At 52.2% G+C, this 24,327-nt stretch overlaps 1 long non-coding RNA gene across 1 annotated transcript; it reads left to right on the top strand.

Annotated features, from left to right (window-relative positions):
• The first annotated feature begins 680 nt into the window (after window positions 1-680).
• On the top strand, window positions 681-12,355 carry LOC102012577. The gene is made up of 3 exons (XR_261866.2): window positions 681-1,038; window positions 1,948-2,019; window positions 12,033-12,355. It is a non-coding gene; the product is annotated as an uncharacterized LOC102012577 (long non-coding RNA).
• Window positions 12,356-24,327: the final 11,972 nt, after the last annotated feature.

Here is a 24,327-nt window from a genome sequence, read left to right as displayed (position 1 = left end):
TCCCCAGCCCCTCCTCACAGCTTTTAATATTCTGTTCTTTTGCTGAATTTCTGGGATCTTGATTATTCCATGTCTGGGTGTAGATTTATTTTGGTTATGGTCTGGAGCTCAGTGTGGCTCCTGGGATGGCCCAGCACATCTTGCCCAGATAGTTTGTTTCCATTCATTCAAACGCTTGAATCTTTTTCTTTCTTCCAAAATGTTTGTTTTCATTATTGAGGAATAAAACTTTATTAGGAAAGCACAGCAGCTGCACTCCTCAGTCTATACCCATAGAAGTGGGGCTGGTACTTGGCACCAGGGTTGGGCAGACTAGTGCCACACACAGTGGCACGTGGGAACCTTAAAGGAGTTTTGAGTGTAAAAGTCAGACACGTAAGTAAACATTGATTCCATTGACTGAAATGTAAAAACCAGTGGGACAGACAGATGGCGTTAGAACTCGAGAGAGTAGCTTTTCGGGGTATGGGGCTGGTTGGCAGGGTTTTCTGGGGGGTGTGAGAGTGTGTTCACTTTGTGAGGATTAGTTGAGCTGTGTGTATACTTAGGATTTGTGCACCTTTGTGTTTAAAAAAATAAAAATAAAAACCAGCGAACACCTGTGACCTCAGCCCTGGGGAGGCTGAGGCAGGAGGAGGATCACCTGAGTTTGAGCCCAGCTGGGCTACAAAGTGAGCTCAAGGCCAGCCTGAACTGCAGAGGAAGATTCTGTCTCAAACAAACAAACAAGAAAAACCCATCACTGAGACAGTGGAAGCCCTCTCCACCCTCTGAGTACCACCTGGGTATCTTTAAATGCTAAGCAAGGGCTGTGAGGTGTGGCTCAGGGGTAGAGCTCCTACTTACAAGCCTGAGGCCCTGGGTCCCATGGCCAGCCCAGCAAGGAAAAAAAAAAACTATCCTTTTGCTCCTTGTGTTTTACTCAACTTCCTGTTGCCAGATGCGCTATATCTCCAGGTCATTTAAGAGGCTGCCGCCATAGTCCACCCTCTCCACACCTGTTTCCTACTCTGCCTCCTGAAGATGGAGGCTTCGATGGTAGGTGCACTGGTAGCCACTGTGGTCTCTGCAGTGGGCTTCCTTTTGTGAACTCCCTTTGCCTCCTGCCCCAGCTAATTTCCCCCCTCCTGCCCACATGTGAGTGCCTCCTCCTTGAACCTTCTCCCCTCTCCCTCTACCCTGCTCCCCAGCCTTCCTGACTCAGAGACCCAGGGTCTGTGCCGAGAGGAGGAGGTGAGGAGTAGGAGGGGCAGTGATGGCTTCAACAAAGAAATATTTCAGGAAGGGCTGATATCTTAATGAACTGCCAGCAGCCTTGAAGGCAGCTTTCTGCTCACTCCTTTTTAGGGGGGCTCCCACCCTGGGGCACTTACCAGTTTACCATATTCCCTTGAGTAGAGAACCCTGGTCTGGTGGGGTGTATCCTTGGGGCTGCGAGGAGAGAGGCCCGCAGGACCAGACAGGTTGTGTTGCCCTTCCTGGTGCCAGGCTGGCTGGGAGCCCAGGCCCTGGGAGATGTTTGCAGTCACTTTTAGGGACTCAGAGACTGGCTTTGTATGCAGTGCTGGGCATGGAGGCTGCGGGCTGGTGGGTAGAAAATCAGTCATTAAGGACCAGGAAATGAACAGGAACTTGACAGGCAGTGAGCAGTTTTCCCTTAATTAGAACACAGCATCTTGGGGTCGAGTGAAATCTCTCAAGAAGGGGACACGGAAGACACAGCTAGGGCAGGGCTAGGGCGGCAGACCCAGCACCATACCCTCGCTATATCCTTCGACGCAGAAAGGCCAAACAGCAGGGACAGAAAAAAGAACCCCTTCCCCTTTTAGTTGTTGTTCCCCTCCTCTTCCTTCTCCTCCTCTTCTTCCTCTTCCTCCTCCTCCTCTTCTTTCTTCTCCTCTTTCCTTTTTTTTTTTTTAAAGACAGGGATCTCACTCTCTCTCCCAGGCTGGCCTTGAACTCCACAGCTCAAATGATCTCAGCCTCCTGAGTAGCTGGGCCTATAAATGCACACAGCAGGTAAGGCTTAGTTCTGCCTCCTTTGGTGAGCTACCCCGTATCTCCCTCCCTTGTGAAGACTCTGGATTTAAATCCCAGTCCTGGCATTTCTAGCCTGAAATCTTGCAGCAAGGGGCTTGACCTCAGTTTCTTCATCTCAGTAAGGGTCGGGCAGACAGCTGGGGGGGGCGGGTCCTGGCTTTTTCAGGGTTCTTAGTACAGGCACTGGATACACTGTAGGCAATGGATACGTTATAGAGACTAGATACACCCTATGTACTGGATATACCATAGGCACTGGGTACACTGTGTATACTGGACGCGTTGTAGGTCCTGGTTACACTATAGACATTGGATACATTGTAGGTGATGCATATACTGTAGGCACTGGATACCTTGTAGGCATCAGATACTAGTCCCTGGCATTGTTTCCTGTGGCCTTGGCAGTTCATACCTCCCCTACTCAGTGTCTTATTGTTACAGTGTGTCATTGTCCAACTTATTTCAGAAGCACCTAGTAACTTTAAACACATAGTATCAATTGTTTGGTTATTTCTGCCTTCTTTCCCTGATGAAATCATCAAGTCCTTGGCTCCGGGCGTGGCAGAGCTCGCTGGCCTGTAATCCCAGCAAATCGCGGCACTTGGGAGGCTGAGGCAGGAGGATAGTTGTGAGTTCGAGACCAGCCTGGGCTATAAAGTGAGCTCAAGGCCAGCCTGAACTGCATAGCGAGACCCTGTCTCAAAAAGACCAAAATAAATAAATAAATAAATAAATAAATAAATAAATAAATTTTTAAAAAAGAAATCATCAAGTCCTTCAGTTAGGGGCCCTGGATTCTAGTTTTGCTGTTATTTCCCCTTGCATCCAGCTTGCTCTCTTTCACATAGTAGGTGCACAGGGGCTGGGGATTTAGCTCAGCGGCAAAAGCGCCTGCCTGGCAAGTGCAAGGTCGTGAGTTCGGTTCCCGGTACCGGGGAAAAACCAAAAAAAAAAAAAAAAAACATAGTAGGTGCACAATAAATGCATGTCAATCTCATTTGATTTTTTTTTTTTTTTTTTGTGTGTGTGTTTTGTCTTTTTGAGACAGGGTCTCGCTATGCAGTCCAGGCTGACTCTGAGCTCACTTTGTAGCCCAGGCTGGCCTGGAACTCACAACGATCCCCCTGCCTCAGCCTCCTGAGTGCGGGGATTACAGGCATGCGCCACCACGCCCGGCCAATCTCATTTGATTTGAATGTAATTTGATGTTGAGTGTAGTCAAATAAAAATCACTTGACAGCTTAGCACAAGTTGGGGCCGTGCAGGTGTGAGCTGGGGTCATAAAATGTCCCTAAAAAATGAATCTTTATAGACTGGAGGAAGGGAGGGGTGGGATCTGGGTAGAAAATGTGACAGAACTTCACCAGTGCTCTCTGAGTCACCCCTGCCCCACTAATGGTGCCCCGCGCCATCTTCTCCCCACTCCTGGCGCCTTTCCCTGGAACTTCACCCAGCCAAGGCAGCAGTCCTTCCCCTGGAACCTGGGGCTTGGGTCCCCGGGGCTTGGGTCCCCAGCCACTGACACGAGGGATGAAGCGGGGTATGAAGGAGGAAGGCCCAGGCCGAGGTAGACTCACCCTGGGAATAGCTACCAACCACCAATGCTTGGCTGTTCATCAAAATATTCTCGATCTATCTCTGCCGCCCTTGGGAGGGGCGTGAGGGGGGAATAGAAGCCAGGCAAGGTGGCACATCCCTGTAATCTCAGGACTGTGGGAAGCAGAGGCAGGAGGATCACAAGTTCAAGCTCAGTCTGGGCAACTTAGAGACTTAGTAAGACTCTGTCCCCCAAAATAAAAATGGCTATGGATGGAGCTCAGTGCAAAGGCCCTGGGTTCACCCTCCAAAAACCCCCCAAAACTCCACTCTTCCCTGAGCTAGGGAGTCGTTCTTGTCACTTGAAGGCTGCAGCAGAAGACGGCTGTGCCGGGAGTACCACAGGCCCTCCGGGGGAGCTGAGCTGAGAGAAGGCTTTTATCCCACACTGGGGTGGAACTGGGCCTCGTGCATGCCAGGCAAGCGCTCTGTCCTGAGCCGCACCCCAGCCCCGAGTGGGAGAATTTATATGCAGTTGCACCATTACAGGTGTCGGGCTCCCCAGAAGGTGCCCAGAGGGACCTCAGGGAGGAAGGGCAGGCACTGGCCATCAGAAGGCTGGGGTGGGGGGTCGGGAGAGGCACAGCGGCAGCACCCTCTGGAGCTGGGAGCAGGAACAGGTTCTGCGTGCAGGGTGGGCACAGGTGGCTCTCCTTGGCCTTCAGGGCCGGCTCTGGGGCCTTGCTGCTGCCCAGCAGCTGGAGGTCACGTGTAGAGGAGACTGCCGAGGAGAGGACCTGGGCATCGTGAGCAAAGCCAGAAAGCAGGGGCTGCAGGGAATCAGGGTCTTGGGGCCCAGGCTGGCAGAGGTCATGGTGTGGGCTGGCGTGCGGGAGCCACGGGAACCACGAGCCCCCTGCTCGGGCCCCGCCAGATGCCGCACACAGTAGGGATGCCTGGGGGCTTTCTCGGGTGGGCTCTGTTCTCGAATCCTTCGGACTCATATTCGCCCCTTCACCCAGGGAGTTGTTCTGCCAAACCCCTGGACGAGGAGGATTTACTCACCCCACTCCCAGCCATCAGTGAGGCCAAGGCTGCCCTTGTTCGGACTGGCTCCGTGCAGTGTGGCCATGTGTCTGTCATGGCGCTGTGCTGGGACATGGCCACGCCCCTTAGTTCATGTGGCCTTGGTGGCTGCTGTGTGCTGTGGTGGCTACTGGCAGCAGAGGCGGAGACCAGCACACATTTTCTGTACAGGACACGGGAAAGTTGTGTTTTTTTTTTTTTTTTCTTGTCTTTCTGAGACAGGGTCTCGCTATGCAGTTCGGGCTGGACTTGAGCTCACTTTGTAGCCCAGGCTGGTCTCAAACTCCCAATGATCCTCCTGTCTCAGCCTCTTGAGTGCTGGGATTACTGGTGTGTGCCACCACATCCGGCTCTACAGGGGAAAGTCTTTAGACTTCGAAGGCCAAGAGGCAAAATCGAGGATGCTATGTAGGGTTGTATAAACACAAGAGGAAACAAATGTCCACCATGTTTTTATGGATGAAGTTACAGTAATAATTGAGTCTGATGTTTAGCAACACAGGTCTATTAATAGGAAGAATAGAACTCTGGGGAAGGGATAGCATTTTGCTTAATTGAGGTTCATGCTTCCTATCATCAAATTGATGGCAAATGTTCATCTTTTTTATTTTTTTCCTCAACCAAATCCTTTATTCTTTTTTTAATTTTAAGGGGAATAATTGAAAAAGAACAATAGCAAAATACCAACAACATAGACAAAAACAAAACAAAGCAAAAACAATAAAAATGTTACAGGGTTTCAGAATAAAATGATAGGAATTAACAGTGGTTGTTATATTACATATTGTTATCTTCAACGAAGTTGCCCAGATTACCAGATGTAAGAATGCAAGACCGATCAAACCATTAAAGAGAATTAAAAAAAAAACAAAAAACAAAAAAAAACGATTAGATGCCGGGCATGGTGGCGCATGCCTGTAATCCCAGCACTCGGGAGGCTGAGGCAGGACGATTGTTGTGAGTTCAAGACCAGCCTGGGCTACAAAGTGAGTCCACTGCCAGCCTGAACTTCATGGCAATACCGTGTCTCAAAAAGACAAAAAATAAATAAATAAAAGGGCCTGGGCTGTAGCTCAGCGCAAAGGCCCTGGGTTCAATCCCCAGTACTGGAAAAGTAAACACATAAATAAAGACTCACACAGCCAGCGATATGGCTCAGCTGCACAAGCACCTGCCTGGCAAGCACAAGGTCCTGAGTTCGATTCCCGTTATGAAAAAAAAAAGCTGGGCATGGTGGCGCACGCCTGTAATCCCAGCACATGGGAGGCTGAGACAGGTGGATCACTGCAAGTTCGAGACCAGCCTGGGCTACAAAGTGAGCTCAAGGCCAGCCTGAACTGCATAGCAAGACCCTGTCTGAAAACAAACAAAACAAAACAAAACAAAAAAACCATAGAAACGATACAGTGTTTCACTAGACAATATGGTAGGAATTCATCCGTGGTTGTTATATTGCATCAATTGTTGTCTTCAAATTAGTTGTTCAGTGTTCATCTTTTTTTATTTTTATTTTTTTAGTACATGTTTGCAGTATATAATAATTACATTCATTGTGGGGAGTTGGTACATGCATATAACACATCTCAATTCTTTTTTGTGTGTGTTTGTTTTGTTTGTTTGTTTTTTTCCAGTACCGGGAATTGAACTCATGACCTTGCGCTTGCCAGGCAGGTGCTGTGCCACTGAGCTAAATCCCCAGCCCCTTCAATTCTTTTTTTATGTCCCCTTCCCCTAGCAGATGCTCATCTGTTATAACTATTCTTAGCCGGGTTTGGTGGCACGTGCCCATAATATCAACACTTGGGAGGCTGAGGCAGGAGGATCATCATGAGTTAGAGCCCACTCTGGGTGACATAGTAAGTTCAAAGCCAGCCTGAATTAAAGAGTGAGACCCTGTTTCAAAAATCAAATCAAATCAAATCAAATCATTCTTGGTGAGATGTGCTAAGTGGCATGCACGCCTGTAATCCTAGCACTCTGGAGGGTGAGACAGGAGGATTGCCACGAGTTTGAGGCCAGGCTGAACTACACACTGAGATCCTGTCTGGCTTCCTCGGGGTCTCTGAGGAGCACTTTTGTCCAGGCTGGGAACAGACTGGGGACAGCCCTGCCCCAGGGCTGACCTGGGCTCTGGCAGTGCTGTCCAAGATCAGGAATGGCTCTTACAGAGACAGCCAGACATGAAGGATACCCATGGGTGCCCTCCCAGGACGATGGCACACGGATACAGAGCACGTGTGTACTGGCACATACAGACACACACAGCTGCACCTTCCCTACCTCACAGACGTATTTACATACTCCCGTGGTCATCTCACTTTTTTTTTTTTTTTTTTAAATCTATGTAGCATCAGCAGAGTTGAACTCACAGTGATCCTCCTGCCTCAGCCTCCCAAGTGCTGGGATTACAGGCATCTGCTACCACACCCAGCACAAGATGTTGTTCTGAGGTGCTGGGCAATAGGACTTCAGGTATATATATCTGGTTGTGGGGTACAGATTTCTACCTATGACACCATCTGTGACCATCAGCTCCCTCAAGCACATACCATTCTTCTGTGACCCAGATCTGCCCACCCCACAGTTACCACGCCACCTGCACCTGCACCCGTGCTGGCATTGCACCCGCCAGGGCCTCACACTCACCCCGGGGTACCATAGGTTGGACTCAGCCCTGGCCGCCCTCAGAGGCCACCCAGGGAGGCGGGGCTCCCAGCTGGGTACATTTGCAGCCTGGCGCTGGGCTTGTGGTCTCGCCTCCCCTCCCACACGCAGGCGGCCTTGACGCCTCCTCTCCGGCACCCGTCCTGCAGGGCACTGGCCGCTCTGTCCCACCCTGGCGGGCCTGTCTGAGGTCCCCTTCTTCAGACCCACACACCACCCATCGCAGGGGCGACAGACACACACTCAGCACCGCGCCCCTCTGGCAGCCCGGCTGGCCGAGGTCTGGTCCTCATTATGGGCCAATGCGCCTGTTTACGCACACAGCTGGGGATGGTTAGAGAGTGGTAAATAATGAGAGAGAGAACAGGCTTTCCCCTCTGCGGCTTCTATTTATGTAACGTGTGTCACTGCCGACTCACAGGCTGCGTTTCGGAACTGCTTGCAGGAAGTCGTTTATTTTTTCCGGACGGTGGCTGGAGGGGCAGGGCGGGGGCTGGGGTTTGGGGTTCTGGCCCCCTGCCCGTGGGAGCTTCGGGATCTGGCGCTTGTCTTCCGCCTGCCCAACACCCCCGGGGCAGACATCAGGGTTCTCCTACTCCGGCGGCCTGGAAGGAGCCGGGTGCTGGGGCCCCTCCCAGCTGGCTCCGAGTCCTCCCAGACAGATGGGCTGGTTTCAGGAGCCAGACAGCTTGAGGCCGGGCCGCCCGGAGAGGACGCCTGGGACAGGGGCTTCCGAGGTAGCCGCACCTGTTACCCGGGAGGATTCGAAGGGGATCGCTGTACAAAACGAGGATAAAGACCCGGGCGTGGTGGCTCACGCTTGTAATCCCAGCACTCGGGAGGCCCAGGCTGGAGGGTCCTGTGAGTTCGAGGCCAGCCTGGGCTGGGTAATGAGGGCCGGCCTGAACTACATAGTGAGTTTGAAAGACAAAAACAAAAACCAAGAATGAAAAGAGGCATGCCTTGGGTTCGCTTGTCTTGTGTCCTCTGAGGGCCCTCCGGGGTCCTCCCAGCCGGGTGATGGCGAGGGCTGGCGGTGCTCTGCTAGCTGGTAGGTGGGAGCCAACTGCAGAGTCCAGGGAACACATCGCCACCGCCTTCCTCCCAGAGACACCCTCTGTGCCACACTGGTCGGCCTGGCTCGCGTGCAGGATGGGGGCAGCCCAGGGTGGGGAGGCTGGGAGGTGGGGGAGGTGACCCCAGCTTCCACAAATACTGAGGCGGGCATCCTGTCACCCAGGGCAGGGCAACAGTGCCTTCCGCCTGAGGCCCAGCGGCTTCCAAGTCCCCTTCGAGGGATGCGGAGTCCGCTCTTGAAGATGGCCCTGGAAGCCCCACTCCGCCAGATGCGTGCGAGCTACGTCCAGGGGCAGTGTGAACAGGTGCAGGGCAGGCTCCCACCCTTGGCCCCGGGTTCTTGCAGGCAGCATCCCCTGGGGTCTCTCGAGATCTGCAGAGCAGCGGCTTCAGCCTGACACAAGGACTTTAAGCTCTGTCTGCCCATGGATCAGAAGAGCACACAGCATGGACCCAGCGCTAGAGAGGGGAAAGCACCAAGGAGGCCGTTTTCCACTTTAATGACTTTTTTTTTTAGTCAGGCATGGTAGTGCATGTGTGTGATGCCAGCTCTCTGGGAGACTGAGACAGGAGGATTGCAAGTTCAACTCAGCCTGAGCAATTCAGCAACTTAGTGAGACATAGCTACAAAATACAAAAGGATCAAGGATGTAGCTCAGTGGGAAGGACCTGGGCTCAATCCTCCGCTTAAATAAATAAATAAATAAATAAATAAATAAATAAATAAATAAATAATGGGCGTTAGATTCAGAGAGCTCTAGAGTCTAGACCCCTCTCCAGGGCTGTAGATTCAGCAGGTGGGGGTTTCCAGGAGCAGGTTCCGGGGATTCCTGAGATTGGGGATTTCCCAAAGACAGGAGACAACAAGGCCCTTGAGCCCCTCACACAACACCAGCACACACAAGGATGGGACTCTGACTCCTCCAGAGTGGAAAGGAATTGGTCAGAAGGACAACAAAGCCAGGTGTGGTGGTGTACAACTGTAATTCCAGAATTTGGGAGGCTGAGGCAGGAGGATCCAGTGAGTTCAAGGCCAGTGTGGGCTCCATTGTGAGATCCTATCTCAAACAGAAACAAAAGCAAGCAAACAAACAGGAGAGATGAGAGCGCAGGAAAGCCAGGCACCTGGCTGGTTCACTGCTGCAGGGTGGGCGCTCCCAGCCCCCACAGGTGTCCAGGCATCCCCTGCCCATGTGACAGGGCCAAAGCCAAAGCCAAAGCCGCTCTGCACCGTGACCTCCTGCAGCCTCTGCTTCCTCCTCAGCCAGCACGCGCAGCTGCAGTTCCCAGGGCTCCAGCCTCAGTTTCCCCTTGTGCCTCACCCCCAGCCAGCCCTCCCTGCCTGGAGATGACCTGGCTCCCTGGGCCCCGAGGCGCAGCCGCTCTCCCCTCCTCCCACGCCGGGCGGCGCCCTCCTGGGAGCCAGGCTTTGCTGGAGGGCAGTGCGGGAGGCGGGCTGTAGCGGAGCAGCCTCGGCTCCTCTTTAGAAGTCCCGGAGGAGGGAGATCTGAGGCGCGGCTGCCGAGAAGGCGCCCGCAGCAATGTCAGCCCTAGCAGCGGCTGACAGGATGCGAGCGTGGATTAAGGTCGGGATCAGGGAAGCCGGGATGAAGGCAGCTCCCGAGTCCCTCGCTGCCACCGCCACGCTGCCCCGGCTGTCTGCTGTTTGTTCCTGCGCTGGGAAGGAGGGCAGGGAGAGGAGCAGAGAAGGACGGGCCAGGCAAGGGCAGGCAGGGCTGGAGGGAGCCAGGGGTGGGAAGAAAGATGGGACCCTTCCCCTCCTGTCCCTGTCAGCTCAAGGCACACAGCCGCCTGGTACCTTCCTCCTGTCCTGAGTGTTGGGGGGCAGGGCCTGAATTATTTTCTCTGGTTTTCTTGAGACAGGCTCTCACTATGTAGTCCAGGCTGGGCCTTGAACTGGCGGTGATCCTCCTGCCTCAGCCTCCTGAGGGCTGGGATTAGAGGTATGCACCATCCAGCCCAGCTGAGAAGTGAATTTTAAAAACACCTTGTCCTTTATGCTGTTAATCCAAGTTATATCTATTAATTTTTAAATATATTTATTGTACAAAATTTGGAGGATACTGAGAAAGCACAAAAAGGAAATCAAGATCGCTCACATAACACGGAGAACCAGGTAACCATGGTCAGATTTTCTTGCATCTTTCTATAGTTTTTTTTTAAAGTTCACCCTCACACACAGGCTCACACTCACATTTACACACATGTACATTTAACTTTATTACAGCATAACACACTTAATGTACATAGCATCTAAAAATTTAGAAACAGGGTCATGGAATAGTCCTCTGTGTTATAATTTAAAATGACTGTACTGCCAGGTGTAGTGGTGCACACTTGCAATCCCCGTACTTGGGAGGCTGAGGCAGGAGCGTCTCTGTGAGTTCAAGGCCAGCCTGGGCTACATAGTGAGACCTTGTCTCAAAAACAACACACACAAAAAATAAAACAACACGACTGTACCGTACTCCTTCTTTGGGGTCTATTATAAAGCTTATCATGGCGGGGGATGTAGCTCACTGGCACAGCACCTGCCTGGCAAGCGCAAGATCCTGAGTTTGATTCCCAGTACCAAAAAAAAAATAATAAAGCTTATCACTTACCGATCTTCAATTTTTTGTTTTGTTTTTTTGAGGCAGGGTCTCACTATGTAGCTCATGTTGGCCTTGACCTCATGGCGATCCTCCTGCCTCGGCCTCCTGAATGCTGGGATTACAGGCATATGCTACCATGCCTGGCTCCATCTTCAATTAGGGACCCAGACTATTCTAGATTTGCTCTGATAAACAGCACTGCAACAGACCACCCGCAAGGAAATTAGAGACCCGTAACTGCCCTGGTTGCAGTATCTATCTACCCAGCAGGGTCCTTGCCCTTCCTGGGTAGCATGCGTTCATCCTTGTGGCCAGAGCTAAATCCCTGGCCTTCTTTTTTCTCTTCTTTCCCTCTCCCTTCCTTCCTTCCTCCCTTTCTTTCATGGCACCAAGATCAGACCCAGGGCCTTTGCACTGTGCTACATCCCCAGCCCTTCTTTATTTTTTATTTTGACACACGTCTCGCTAAATTGCTGCAGGACCCAGGCTGAGCTCCAACTTCTGATCTTCCTGCCTCAGCCTCCCTGAGTGCTGGGGTCACCAGCCTGAGCCGCCATATCCACCATATCTATTTCTGACAGCAGCCCTATTTCTTGGCCCCTGAAAAGTGAGCGCCCATGGCACCCCTTGCCCCGGCCCCTGCTCTTCTGGCCGCCTCCCGTGGCTCCTAGGACCGTCTGCTTCCTCCTTCCGGGCTCTAGGTTGGCGGTGCTAATACGCATGCGCAGGTTCTGGGCTTTTGGGGATGAGACCCAACACTCAATTTTTCAGTGGTTCTTAGAGCAGGAGAGGAAGTAAGCACGATAGGTAAAACTTAACTAATTTAATTTCTTCCCCTTCCGCCATCTGTGTCCCCAGCCTCCTGGAATTTTCTCTTCTTTTTTTATTTTTAATCTCTTCTCCTCTTCCCGTCCTTGCCACTCCTGCTTCTCTTCTGCCTCTCCCCGGCTCTGACCCACACTCGCCTCCTCTCCCCTTCTTTTTTAAGTTCTTTTTTTTCTTTTAACTTTCAAGGTCATTCCGGACTCCCGACGCTGCCAGTCCCTCGGTGAGACATGAGCGCCATTGGCGTCCATGGCCTCTGTTTCCGTGGCAACCCAGTAACCATTAATTTTCAATTAAAGGAGACAAAAAGCTCAATGACAGCTCCAGGTCCGCTGAAGATGTCAAGAATGTGTATTAATATACAGCACGAGAGCATAATTGTGTGTCCATCTTCCAGTGCAGCGAAAAATGGAGGGGTAATTACCAGCTCGAAAGCCACTCTGTAATTTAGTTCTTACTGTCACCACAGCCCTGCACATTAGCATAAATTAAAAGCAGAGTTTATTGTTATCAAAGTGCGTTGATAGTGCCAGACCTGCTTTCTTCCTTTTAACTGTTTGTTGTGGGCGAGTGACTCCCTGACTCTCGCTGGGGTCTCTCCGGGATGGGCACAGCGCACGCCACGGGCGAGGCTGGGGAAGGTGGCACCCATCTCTGCCACCTTTAGGGCCCGTGGGCTGGAGGGGACGAGGGGCAGCATGGTGCCCGTATTTGCGTGGAGGGCTTTGTTTCACTTGCTTTCTTTCTTTTTTTTTTTTTTTCCTTACTTTGTTTTTTACTGATGCATCCTTTTTGAGATAGGGTCTCACTGTGTAGTTCAGGCTGGCCTTGAACGCACAGGGATTTTCCTGCCTCAGCCTCCCAGGTGCTGGGATTATAGGTGGGCGTGTGCCACCACTCTCAGCTCTCTCCAGGCTCTTTCCAGGAGCATCTGCCCCATTCAGGTTCTTCTTGGGCGCCTGGTACACGAGGGACAGGCACAGGAACTCAAAGCCAACCTAGGGAACAAAGAGAGGAGCTCATGCACGGAGCTCCTCCAAGGCAGGATGCGTTTTCCTGAGGCAGGGTGAGGCCAGGTGACAGCTGCTCCTGACCACTCTGTTCCCTGGGACCCCGGTCCCCGGGTGGCCCCTCTCCCCTTGGTGCCAGACGTCCGCCCTGTGGCCTGGGCCCACGCTGCATATTCGCTCCAGGAGCTGCTGTGCCTGGTGGTGTCGCCGGCTGAAGATCGGGTGTCGGCGAATGGGGAAGCAGTTTCTTAAGCCACATCCAGAGCCAGCTGTCCTTCAGGAGGGAATTGAGTGTAATTACCCTGAGGGAGCGGATCCTTACACAGTCAGTCACAACACTGACCTCCTGGCTGCAGTTTGACAGCGAAATTACAGCCTGTGTAGGCAACAGAAGGGGCATCCTCCTTTTTTGGGGGGAGAGGAAGCGGGAGGAGGGAAAGGAGATACGGAGGCTTTGAAAAGAAGTACGGCTCACAGCTGCCAGGCGCGAGCTCTTCTTGGCAAGGCTGGGGCAGGCGGAGGAGCAGGTCCCCGGAATCCCAGGCATCTCAGCTGCCTGGTGACGGGGAACCAAGGCCATACTCGATCCCTTTAAGGTTCTGAGTCACAAATGCAGCTAAAGTTAATCCCACCAGCTAGGCATGGTGGTGCACACCTGTAATCCGAGCACTTGGGAGGCTGAGGCAGGAGGATCGCTAAGAGTTGGAGGCCAGCCTGGGCTGCATAGTGAGTTCAAGACCAGCCTGGAATACATAGCAAGAGCTTGTCTCAAAAAAAAAAAAAAAAAAAAAAAAGTTAATCCCATGCCAGGTAAGACTTGGAGAGTGTTAGAGAGCATTTCAGAAACTGGCGGGCCTGTGTCCCCAGCACACCTGCCCTGGGGTCCCTCCTTCGGTGGCAGAGGACTTGTCCCTCCTCCTGTTGCTGAGTGGACACCTCTCAGACCCTGTTTACCTGCACCTGGTTGCCTGGCAGGACTCGCATGCTAATCTGTGACCGGTTCCAAATTTAGCACGGTCTTATCTCTCCGACGTGCTGCTCCATCACGTGGGAGGGCGCTGAAGGACACAGGCCGGGCGGGTTTCCACCAAGTACTGGACAAAAGCTCAGTGGACTTCAGAGCTTGGGAAGGAGCCCAGAATCCCAAGGCTGGATGGGGCTGTGGGCAGCAGCAGGGTCAAACTCCCCCAGAGTGGGGGCCCCCCACCCCAACTTCTACTCCCCCCCAGCTCACCATTTTTGCTGCTAAACAGCTCCGAAATAATGCTGACCACTGGAAACTTCTAAGCATGAGGAAATCTGTTTCCCAAAAGAAAGAGCCAGGCACGGTGTCACACACCTGTAATCCCAGCACCCGAGAGGCTGAGGCAGGAGTGTCTGTGAGTTCGAGGCCAGCCTGGGCTACATAAACAAAACCTGTCTCAAAAAAAAACCAGACAAACAAACAAAACCAAAAGACCCCAAACAAACCAAAGAAAGAATAAAGCCAGGTGTGGTGGTGCGTGCCTGTAATTCTAGCACTTGGGAAGCTGAGGCAGGAGGATTGCTGGGAGTTTGAGACCAGCCTTTGTTACACAGTGAACTCAAGGCCAGCCTGGGTTACATAGTGAGACCCTGTCTCAAAAAACTAAGAAAAGAAAGAAAGAAAGAAAGAAAAAATCTGTTTCTCTGAAATTCCTACCTACCTCATGGAGCCTCAGTTCAAATCTCAACTTCCCCCAGTGAGCCAGTCCTCTGGCTTCCTAAGACAGTGCACCTGTTGCACATCTTCTGGGAATCTGGGACCCAGCTGGCCCCTTCCTGTCCTGCTCAGCCTCCAAGGAGGTGTAGAAAAGGAACCCAAAGGGACAAGGGAGGCTGGGGGGCACACTCAGCGTTTATTGAGCATCTACTATATTCCAGACACAAATGCCCTCCCTCTCTGCTCCCACCCATTCACCCCAGTGAGGGGCACTTATCATTCCCGCTGCTGGAGAGGTGAGAAGTACTGGGAAGGTTCAAGTCCCTGGGCTGAGGGAGAGAGCTGGATGGCAGCCCAGATGCCTGAACCTGGTGGTGGGGACTTGCAGGCAAATTGGCTGCCTTAGCCCCTAATGCACTCCCTGGTCCTCGGGTTCCCATTACCAGAGCCCCTCTTCTGGGCGGGAGGTGGAACTGCAAGAGAAACCCAGGCACCCTTCCTCCTCCCTGAATTTCCTTGAAGCCCTCAGCAGCTGCCTCGGGACACCAGGGCAACCCCAGGGGTTCCTTCTGACCGAGGACTGTGCCCGGCGCTTACCATGTGGCAGTGGACCCTGGGCCTTGCACTGCCTGGGCTCTTGCAAGGCCATGTCCTCCCCCTTGGGCCTCCCCAGCCCCCTGCCTGGGCCCTGCCCTGCTCCGGGTCCTCCGCAGCTGGGTCACCTCTGACCCAACTTTGCAAACTACCTCTCGTGAACTCCGGGTTGGTCTCCTGCACTCTGAGTCCCGAGGAGCTGAGACCACGAGCCCCAGGCACCTTGAGTGAGCAGCGTGTAGCACTGAGTGTACCTAAGACATCTTGTCAAGTAGAGGGAGGACTTTACATTCTGAGGCGTTTTTTTTTGTCTTTTTGAGACAGGGTCTCACTGTGCAGTTCAGGCTGGCCTTGAGCTCACTTTGTAGCTCCAGTTGGCCTTGAACTCGCAACAATCCTCCTGGCTCAGCCTCGACTCCCTAGTGCTGGGATTACAACTGTGTACCACCATGCCCGGCTTCTGAGGCATTTTTATTTTTGTTTTGTTTTGTTTGTTTTTTGAGACAGGGTCTCCCTGGGTTGTTCAGGTTGGCCTTGAACTTACTATGTAGCCCAGGCTGGCTTCAAACTCACAGTGATCCTCCTGCCTCAGCCTCCCAGGCACTGGGGTTACAGGTGTGCATCACCACTCCTGGTAGGGCTTTCCCACTGAGCTGCATCCTCAGCCTTTTTATAAAAAAAATTTTTTTTTCTTATTTTGAGAAAGGGTCTCAGTGGGTTGCTAATTACTCAGGTTGGGCTTAAACTTTGAATCTTCTGTCTCAACCTCCCAGAGTGCTGGGATTACAGTCCTCCACAGACACACTTGGCTTGTTGTTTTCACAATAGAAAAGCACCAGAACAGCTCCTTGTAGGCGGCTCATCAAGATCACAAAGCTGGCAATGCCCAGGTACAAGCCTGACATTTGGGGCTGCTGACCCCTTGTGGGTTCAGGGCGGGCCCCAGATTCAGCTTGGGGCTTTGAACGTGTGTGGTGGTTCCACACTTCCCGGAAGCGACGGGGCCCGGCTTCCCAGGTTTCCACTTGCCAAGGGTCCAGCAGTCCTCGTGGGTCCCTCCTCTCCCATGAAGAAAGGGGCCTTCTCCCTGTCTGCAGCCCCTCGTCCTACCCCCAGCCCAGGAGGGGCCAGCAGGTGGGGCGCAGGGCCCCTCCCTTGCAGGACCAGGCCTTGCCCGGCTGCCGAGCACACCCGGCGGACCCAGCCCCACCCCCCTGCAGATGTCAATCCGGCCCCGAGCGGCCACACAGAACACACATCTTAAACAAACACTTCTTGCTGTTTATCTCCCCGGCCTTTAAACAAACTCTTTCAAAGGTTTCTGCTGATAGGAGAGATTTACCGAGAACCAGTCCTCGCCTAAAAGCCCCGGCTTTCTGCTGCGGGGCAGCGGGGGCAGTGGGCCTTCGGGCCTGGGGTTTCTCTGCCCAGAACCACATGTTTATCCTCCTGGATGCGATAGAAGAGCAGCACAGACTAATCTTTATGAAAAAGAACACAATAAAAGCAGGAAAGGGGAGGGCCCGAGGCCTGAGGCTTGGTTCCTGTCTCCCGGGCCTGGCAGACCTGGGTGTGGCAGCGCCCACTGCAGTGAGGGGGTGGGGCGCACAGGGAGGGGGTGCTCCCTGGACTTTGGACAGAGGTGCAGGTGAGCCTCCTCTTGGGCTTCCAGGCCTGGCAGAGGCCAGAACAGCCTCTCCCAGCTGCAGGGGGGAGGGCACAATCACCTGGTAAGGTCTACCTGCTCATTCCTTTGCTCTGCCCACAGGTGGGAAGCACCTAGGGAGTGTGGGACTTTGGGGTACAGGGACCAGTGATTGTTAACTTTTGTTTGAGGTAGGGCTCACCATACATTGCTACAGGCTGGCCTTAAGCTCACTGTGTAGCCCAACTTGGCTTTGAACTCACTCTGATTCTCCTGCCTCAGCCTCCTGGGTACTGTGATTACAGGTGTGAACCATCAAGCCCAGCTAACATTCACTTCAGCTTTCTTTGGGCCTTGTTTGGAATTTCTGACACGAGTGAACTCATTTAATATGCCAGGCCCCAGCCAAGCGAAGTGGCACACGCCTGTAATGCGAGGGCTCGGGAGGCTGAGACAGGAGGATCACTATGAGTTTGAGGCCAGCCTGGGCTATATAGCAAGACCCTGTCTCCAAAAACACACACACAAACAAACAAAAACCCCAGACAAAAACAAAACCATGAGGCCCCAGAAGTGGGTAGTATAGTTCTCTCACCTTTCTTTGTAGATGGGCTGGGCTTGAATTTGTGTTCATCCTGCCTCAGCCTCCTGAGGGCTAGGATTACAGGCCTGTGCCTCCATGCCTGACTCTCTTGGCTTTTTTTTAATTTTATTTTTTGTCTTTTTGAGACAGGGTCTTGCTATGCAGTTCAGGCTGGACTTGAGTTCACTCTGTAGCCCAAGCTGGTCTCAAACTTGCAACGATCCTCCTGCCTCAGCCTCCCGAATGCTGGGATTACAGGCATGTGCCACCACACCCAGACTGGCTTCTTAAATTCATACGAGTAGGGAGCATTTGCTGTGGACTGACTTTCCTGCTTCCCCTGTCTTTCCTATGGTCCAAAGTCCTACCATCCCAGAGCTGACTCAGCCCCTTTCATAGCAGAAGCTTACTGAGGTATCAAATAATGATGATGATAATAATAACAACAATATGATAATGCAGCATCCCAGCCCTCTGAGAGGCTGAGGTAGGAGGATCTCAAGTTTAAGCCCCCCCTGGGCAATTTGTCAAGACCTTGACTTGCAAAAGAGGGGAGGGCTGTGGATGTAGGTCAGTGTGAAGGCCCTGGGTTCAACACCCACTGCCTCGAATAGTAATAATAATAATAGTACATCTTACAGTCTTAGGCTCAAGGGAGTGAGTGATAAGGAACTCATCTATATGGGCCGTTCGGCCTGGGGTGGGTGATTTGCACGAATTATCTCATTTAACCACCTTCCAAAGCTTCGAGATGCCACATGCACGCCTTTGAGGAGAAACTGAGGCACTGAGCTCTCCGTCCCTCCCCCAGACTGTGTAGGAGGTGGAGGTGGGGTTTGAAACCGCGGCCACATCACTTCGGATGTCCATTCCTGACCCTCAGGGGTGCGTTGTGCTTTTCAGACCACGAGGAAGACCCTGAACTCCGGAGTCTGAGCGCCGTCTCTAAGTGACCTAGGACTTGGCCCTCGGGGAGCCCTTGAACCTCCCTGTGCTCTCGCGGGTGGACCCCCCCAAGGGACCGTGTGCCATGTCCTGGGTCCTGGGTGTCTCAGAGCCATCCCTAGGCAGAGGCCCGAGGGCCCATGTCGGTGTGGCAGTGCGGCCTCCACAGGTCCCTCCGCTTGTTGGTTTGTGAAGTGCCCCGTGGCAGGTGGGGACGCGGAGGGACAGACAGGAGGAACTTCCACTCCCAGCGCTGGCTGCGGAGGCCCAGCCGGAAGCCTCTCCCGCCTGTGTTTACGCTCGAGACCACGCCCTTGGGGACACCGGCCTGACACCCTCCCGGAGGCTCCAGCCAAACCGTCCCAGCCTGGGAGGACCAGGACCTGGACTGGGGCGGGCTTGGAGGGCATCGAGGGGTGGCTGGGGGCGTTAGGGTCGTCCAGGCTGGGCTGAACTCTGTGGATGGGCGTCTGGTACCCACACCTTCCGTGTCATCCTTTCCACAGTGACATCCGGTTTCTAAAACCTTTCCTTCCGCCCAGCAACTTTTGCTTTAAGATGCTTTGTTCACATCAAGGCAAACGTGATGACAACAGCTTTCAAAGGGACCTTGCCGAGGGGCAAGTGCGACTTGGCAGTAGCCGGGTGTTTGTCCATTCATTCCTTAATTTACCCCTCCGTTCCTGCTGACAGTCCTGGAGAGCATACATCCGAGGCCTGGCCCTCGCTGGGCCAGCTCCAGCGGTGAGGTAGGCTGCTGTCCCCAGCCAGGCTTGAGGGAGTGTCCTCTCACCCTGTGACTGTGCTGGGGTGTGATAGCCATAACCTGAACTCTCTTCTGTGTAGTTCAGGCTGGCTCTAAATTCATGATGATCCTCCTGCCTCAGCCTCCCAAGTGCTGGAATTACAGGCATGTACCCTGCCACCCCTTGATGGGAGGTGCTTACCGATGACCCTTCGGACCTGGGCCTGTCAGTGTAGGCCAGTTTGTGAGGCTGAGCACCCCAAGACAGCTGGGCAGGAGCTCACCTAGGACATCAGGCATTTCCAGAGGGGCCGCTGGCAATCAGGGCTCTGGCCATGTTTTCTTTTTGGTCACTTTCAGCAGAGAAAGAATGAACTGTGAGCTCTAAGAAGAAGCGCTGAGCTTGGGACGGGAAGGGAACTGAGCAGCCATCTAGTCCTGTAGTTTACAGAGGGGACAGTGGCAGATAAGCTTAATTTATATTGAAATCCAAAATACAAAACAGCTCAGGGAGCTGGTGTTCCCCTCCTGTGCCAGCCCTGTGCCCCTCAGGTCCCCCTCCCTGGCACCTCTGGGGCAGATCTTTGCCCCTGCCCACCCACAGGGCTCCTTGTGTCAGGGCCTTGTGGTCCTCGAGCCCCGAGCGCTGTGGGCGGGTGGGAACTTGGCATGCATGGAGATACTTGGTGTACTCAGCCTCCTGCACAGCCCTGCTTGTCCCTGTGTAGGGAGCTCCTTGGAAACTCTGGGGAGAGCAGGGGAGGGCACCCCAAGCCCAGAGCTGGGGGAGGGGACCCTTCACCCCCACCAGCCCCTCCTCCAGCCCCAAAGATGGAGGGAGGAGGGGCTGCACTCCCCACCACCTCGCTGGCATTTGAAGAGAGCCCAAGCTCTAGCCCTTCAAGGGCTGTTGAAACAATTAGATTCACAAGTGCCCAGCTCTTGGCTAATGGCTTAAAAGCCACTTCAGGATTCAGCTGGCCCCAGCAAAGCCTGGGGGTTGGGAGCAGGGGAGAGGAGGCCAGAGAGAGACTATGCCCCTGCATCCCCCACTTTCCTTGGGGGCCAGGGCTGGGGCAGAGGTGACGCCCCAAAACACCTTCAGAAGTAAAAGACCTATCTGTTGAAAACTACAGTACTCTGAAAAAGGAGATAAAGAGGCTATCGGAAAAATGGAAAGATATCCCTTGCTCTTGGGTAGGAAGAACAAATATATGGCCGTACTTCCAAAACTGTTATATGGATTTAATGCAGTCCAGATCAAAAGACGAACAGCATATCTCACAGAATTAGAGAAAACAAAAAAAATCATTAGGAACCGAAATTCATTTGGAACCAGAAGAGACCAAGAATAGCAAAGGCAATTCTGGGCAACAAAGGCAAGGCAGGGGGCATCACAATCCCTGACTTGAAATTATACTACAAAGCTACAGTGATAAAAACAGCATGGTACTGAAAAAAAAAAAAAACCAGACCCAAAGATCAGTGGAACAGATTACAAGATGCAGAAACAGTGCCAGACATACTCAGCCACCTTATCTTTGACAGAGGAGCTGAACACCTTCACTGGTGTTTAGTTTAGTGCATGGTGACAGATATGGATCTGGTTTTAATCTTTAGCATGTGGAATGCCAGTTTTTCCAGCACCATTTATTTGAGACCAGCCTGGGCTACAAAGTGAGCTCAAGGCCAGCCTGAACTGCATAGTGAGACCCTGTCTCAAAAACACCAAAAAGCCAGGCGTGGTGGTACATGCCTGTAATCCCAACATTCGGGAGGCTGAGGCAGGAGGATCATTGCATGTTTGAGACCAGCCCAGACTGCAGAGTGAGCTCAAGGCCATCCTGAACTGCATAGTGAGACCCTGTCTGAAAAAAAAAAAAAAAAAAAAAAAAAGAAAGAAAGATCTAAATATTAAAACAGAAGCAGTAAATCTGCTGGAAGAGAGAATGGGTAGAACTCTTGAAGACCTTGATGTGGGCAAAGACTTTATGAACAAAACCCCAGCTGCACAGGATCTATCACAAAGAATCAACAACTGGGATCTCATCTTATTAAAAAGCTTTTTAAATAGCAAGAGAAACCACCAAAAGGTGAGCAGAAAACCCACAGTGTGGGAAAATTTTTTGCCAGCTGTTCCTCAGACAAAGGACTACTATCTAGAATAGATAAAGAACTAAGAAAAGAAAAATCAGACCCTCCCAGACACAATCCAAAACTGGGCATCTGAAACAGACACTTCTCAGATAAAGCAGAAACAGCAAATACTGTATGTGAAAAAATGTCCAACATCACTGGTCAGTGGACAGATGCAAATTAAAACAATGCTGCAATTCCATCTCATGCTGGAAAGAATGGCTATCATCAAGAAATCAACCCATAACAAATGCTGGCGGGGCTGTGAGGGAAAAGGAACCCGTCTCCATTGCTGGTGGGAGTGTAGACTGGTGCAACCACTGTGGAAATCAGTGTGGAGATTTCTCAAAACACTAGGACTAGAGGTCTCATTTGACCCTGCTATTCCCCTTCTTGGTATCTTCCCAAAAGAATTAAAAGCATCATAGCACAGTGATATATGTGCACTTGTTTATAGCAGCATAGTTTGTAATAGCTAAATCTTGGAAACAACTCAAATGCCCATCAACGGATGAATGGGTAAAAAAGATGTGATTTTTTTGTACAATGGAGTACTACTCTGCCATAAAGAAGGATAAGCTCCAGACATTCCTACAGCTGATCTTAGCCAAAAGGCTGAGAAGCAATTCCAGACATTCCTGGGTAAATGGATGCACCTTGAGACTATACTCTTTTAAGTGAAATAAATCAGACACACATGTGTAAAAACCATATTACTTCTCTTGTGTGAGAAACTAAAAATGTAAATAAGGACCAAAATGTACAATAGATACTGTGAAATGTTCAAATGAGAAAGGAAACGAGGGAGGGGGAGAGGAAAAGGGAAGAAGGGACAAGGAAAAAAGAAAAAACAAAGAAAAAATGGAAACAAAGCTCTTGTAAATAAGGAGGGGAAGAGGGGCTGAAGGGAGGAAGGGAATGGGAAAAAAGAAGCAAGATATATCATGTTCAGGTACAAACCCCCTATGATGGATGTGATCATTATTACGTAGATCTAAAATGCACCAATAAAAAAAATTTTTTTTTGTATTTTTGAGACAGGGTCTTACTATGCAGTTCAGGCTGGCCTTGAACTTGCAACCATTCTCCTGCCTCAGCCTCCTGAGTGCTGGGATTACAGGCGCACGCCACTCTGCCTGGCTAAAATGTACCAATAAAATTTTTAAAAAGCAACCCCCCCACAACAACAAAAGCCCCAGAACGGCTTCACCGGTCCCCCATGGACAGGCTTACTAATCTCCCTGCCTGCTCTTCAGCCCTACAGCCCAGGGGACCCCTCACATCTAACCCTTCCCAGATGCTTTCTCCTACAAATTCCAGCATCCTCAGGGGTGGCTGGGCCCGGGGTGACTAAACTACTGGGCATGGTGGTGCACACCTGTAATCCCAGCACTCAGGAGGCTAAAACAGCAGGATCTCATGAGTTAGAGGCCAGCCTGGGCTACATAGTGAGTTCAAGTCCAGTCTGCACTACATAGCAAGACCCTGTCTCAATGAAAGAACAAACAAACAAACACAAGTGACTAAACTGCTGGCACAATGCATACACCTTTAATCCCAGAACTCTGGGAGGCTTAGCCAGGAAGATTGAAAACTCAAACCCAGCCGGGGACTTAGTGAGACCCTGTCTCATAATAAAAAAAATTTTTCGAAGGAGAAAAGGACTGGGGATGTAGCTCAGCATTAAGGAACTGGGTTCAACCCCTAGTTGAAAGAAAAGAAAGAAAAAGAAAGAAAGAAAGAAAGAAAAGAAAAGAAAGAGGGCCGGGCATGGTGGCGCACCCCTGTAATCCCAGCACTCGGGAGGCTGAGGCAGGAGGATCGATGTGAGTTCGAGACCAGCCTGGGCTACAAAGTGAACTCAAGACTAGCCTGAACTGCATAGCGAGACCCTGTCTCAAAAATACACACACAAAAAAGAAAAGAAAAGAAAAGAAAGAGGACGTGACTAAGCCGACCCCCTCCTGCGGGCTCTTGTGTGCCTAGAGCACTGGGTAGAGGTGGGGCGGGGGGTGGGGTGGGGGGAGGCTTTGCTACCCAGAGTCAGCTCCTGCTCTTGGGACTTCTGGGCTCCGCGCTGTTCCAACCTTGCACTGGTCCTTCTCTGACTGATGTTTGCTTGGGCGGCTGGGGTCACCTCGTCCTAGTCTCAGGGCCTCCTGCGACTTGGCCTGTGGTACCCCTCAGTCCACTCGGTGTCCCCCACTCCCTTGCCATCTGCCCTGTAGGGGCCCTGGGGATGAACCATGGGTCCTTCTCTGGGGTGACGAGTTCTCCCAGTGTGGGGAGGCAGAGTATTCCCACCCCGAGTGCTCTGCCCACACCCTGTTCTTGGCCTTAGAACCCTGAGGCCGGCAGGAAGGTGGGCTCCTCTCCCACAGGGAGAGATGCCCTGGGGAGTAGCTCCGAGGTGGAGCACTTGCCTAGCATGTGCAAGGCCCGGGTTCCAGCCCAACAAGGAAGGGGGCAAAACGATGGAAGGAGAAATGGGCGGAAACTCATTGGCAAAGAGGGATTTAACCCGCCAGGGGAGATGAGTGTGTGAAGGCAAACCAAGCAGAGGGGAGGAGCAGTAAAGAGTAGACAGCTGTGCAAAGGCCCTGAGGCGGGAGTGCTGTGTGTTCAGGGAGAAGCAGAGAGACCAGAGATACACCGCAAGTGCAGGAAGGAGAGGAGCGGGCCAGGTCACAAGGGTGCAGAGGCCTCCCAAGATGTTTGGATTCTAGTGAGCCATTGGTGATGGTGAGCAGGTGTCTGTGGGGGTGACAGGAAGGAACACATGTGTCTTTCGTTTTTAAAAGACAGAACCTTGCTATGTAGTTTGAACTGGCCTCGAACTCACTGTGTAGCCCGAACTGGTCTCAAACTTGCAGAGATCCTCCTGCCTCAGCCTCCTGAGTACTGGGGTGGCAGGTGTGAGGCAGCCAGGAGGAGGGATGAGGCCAGCAGGTGGTCAGTCAGGAAGCTGTCGGGCAGTGACCAGACTGCAGCGTGGACAGTCAATGAGGAAGGCACAAGTCAGGGAGCCCTCTACCCTGACAGACCTGGGGGAGTGGACTGTTGACAGGAAGCGGCTGCTGGAGGTGTCATGCTGCAGCTGACTCTTTTTGTTGTTGTTTAAGTTTTTATTTTATTGGTACATTTA

Source organism: Chinchilla lanigera, unplaced genomic scaffold, assembly GCF_000276665.1.
Source record: "Chinchilla lanigera isolate Chin_1 unplaced genomic scaffold, ChiLan1.0 scaffold00036, whole genome shotgun sequence".
NCBI classification, from domain to species: Eukaryota; Metazoa; Chordata; class Mammalia; order Rodentia; family Chinchillidae; genus Chinchilla; species Chinchilla lanigera.
Note: the sequence above shows the minus strand (reverse complement) of the source record. Positions and strands in the feature narration are given on the sequence as shown.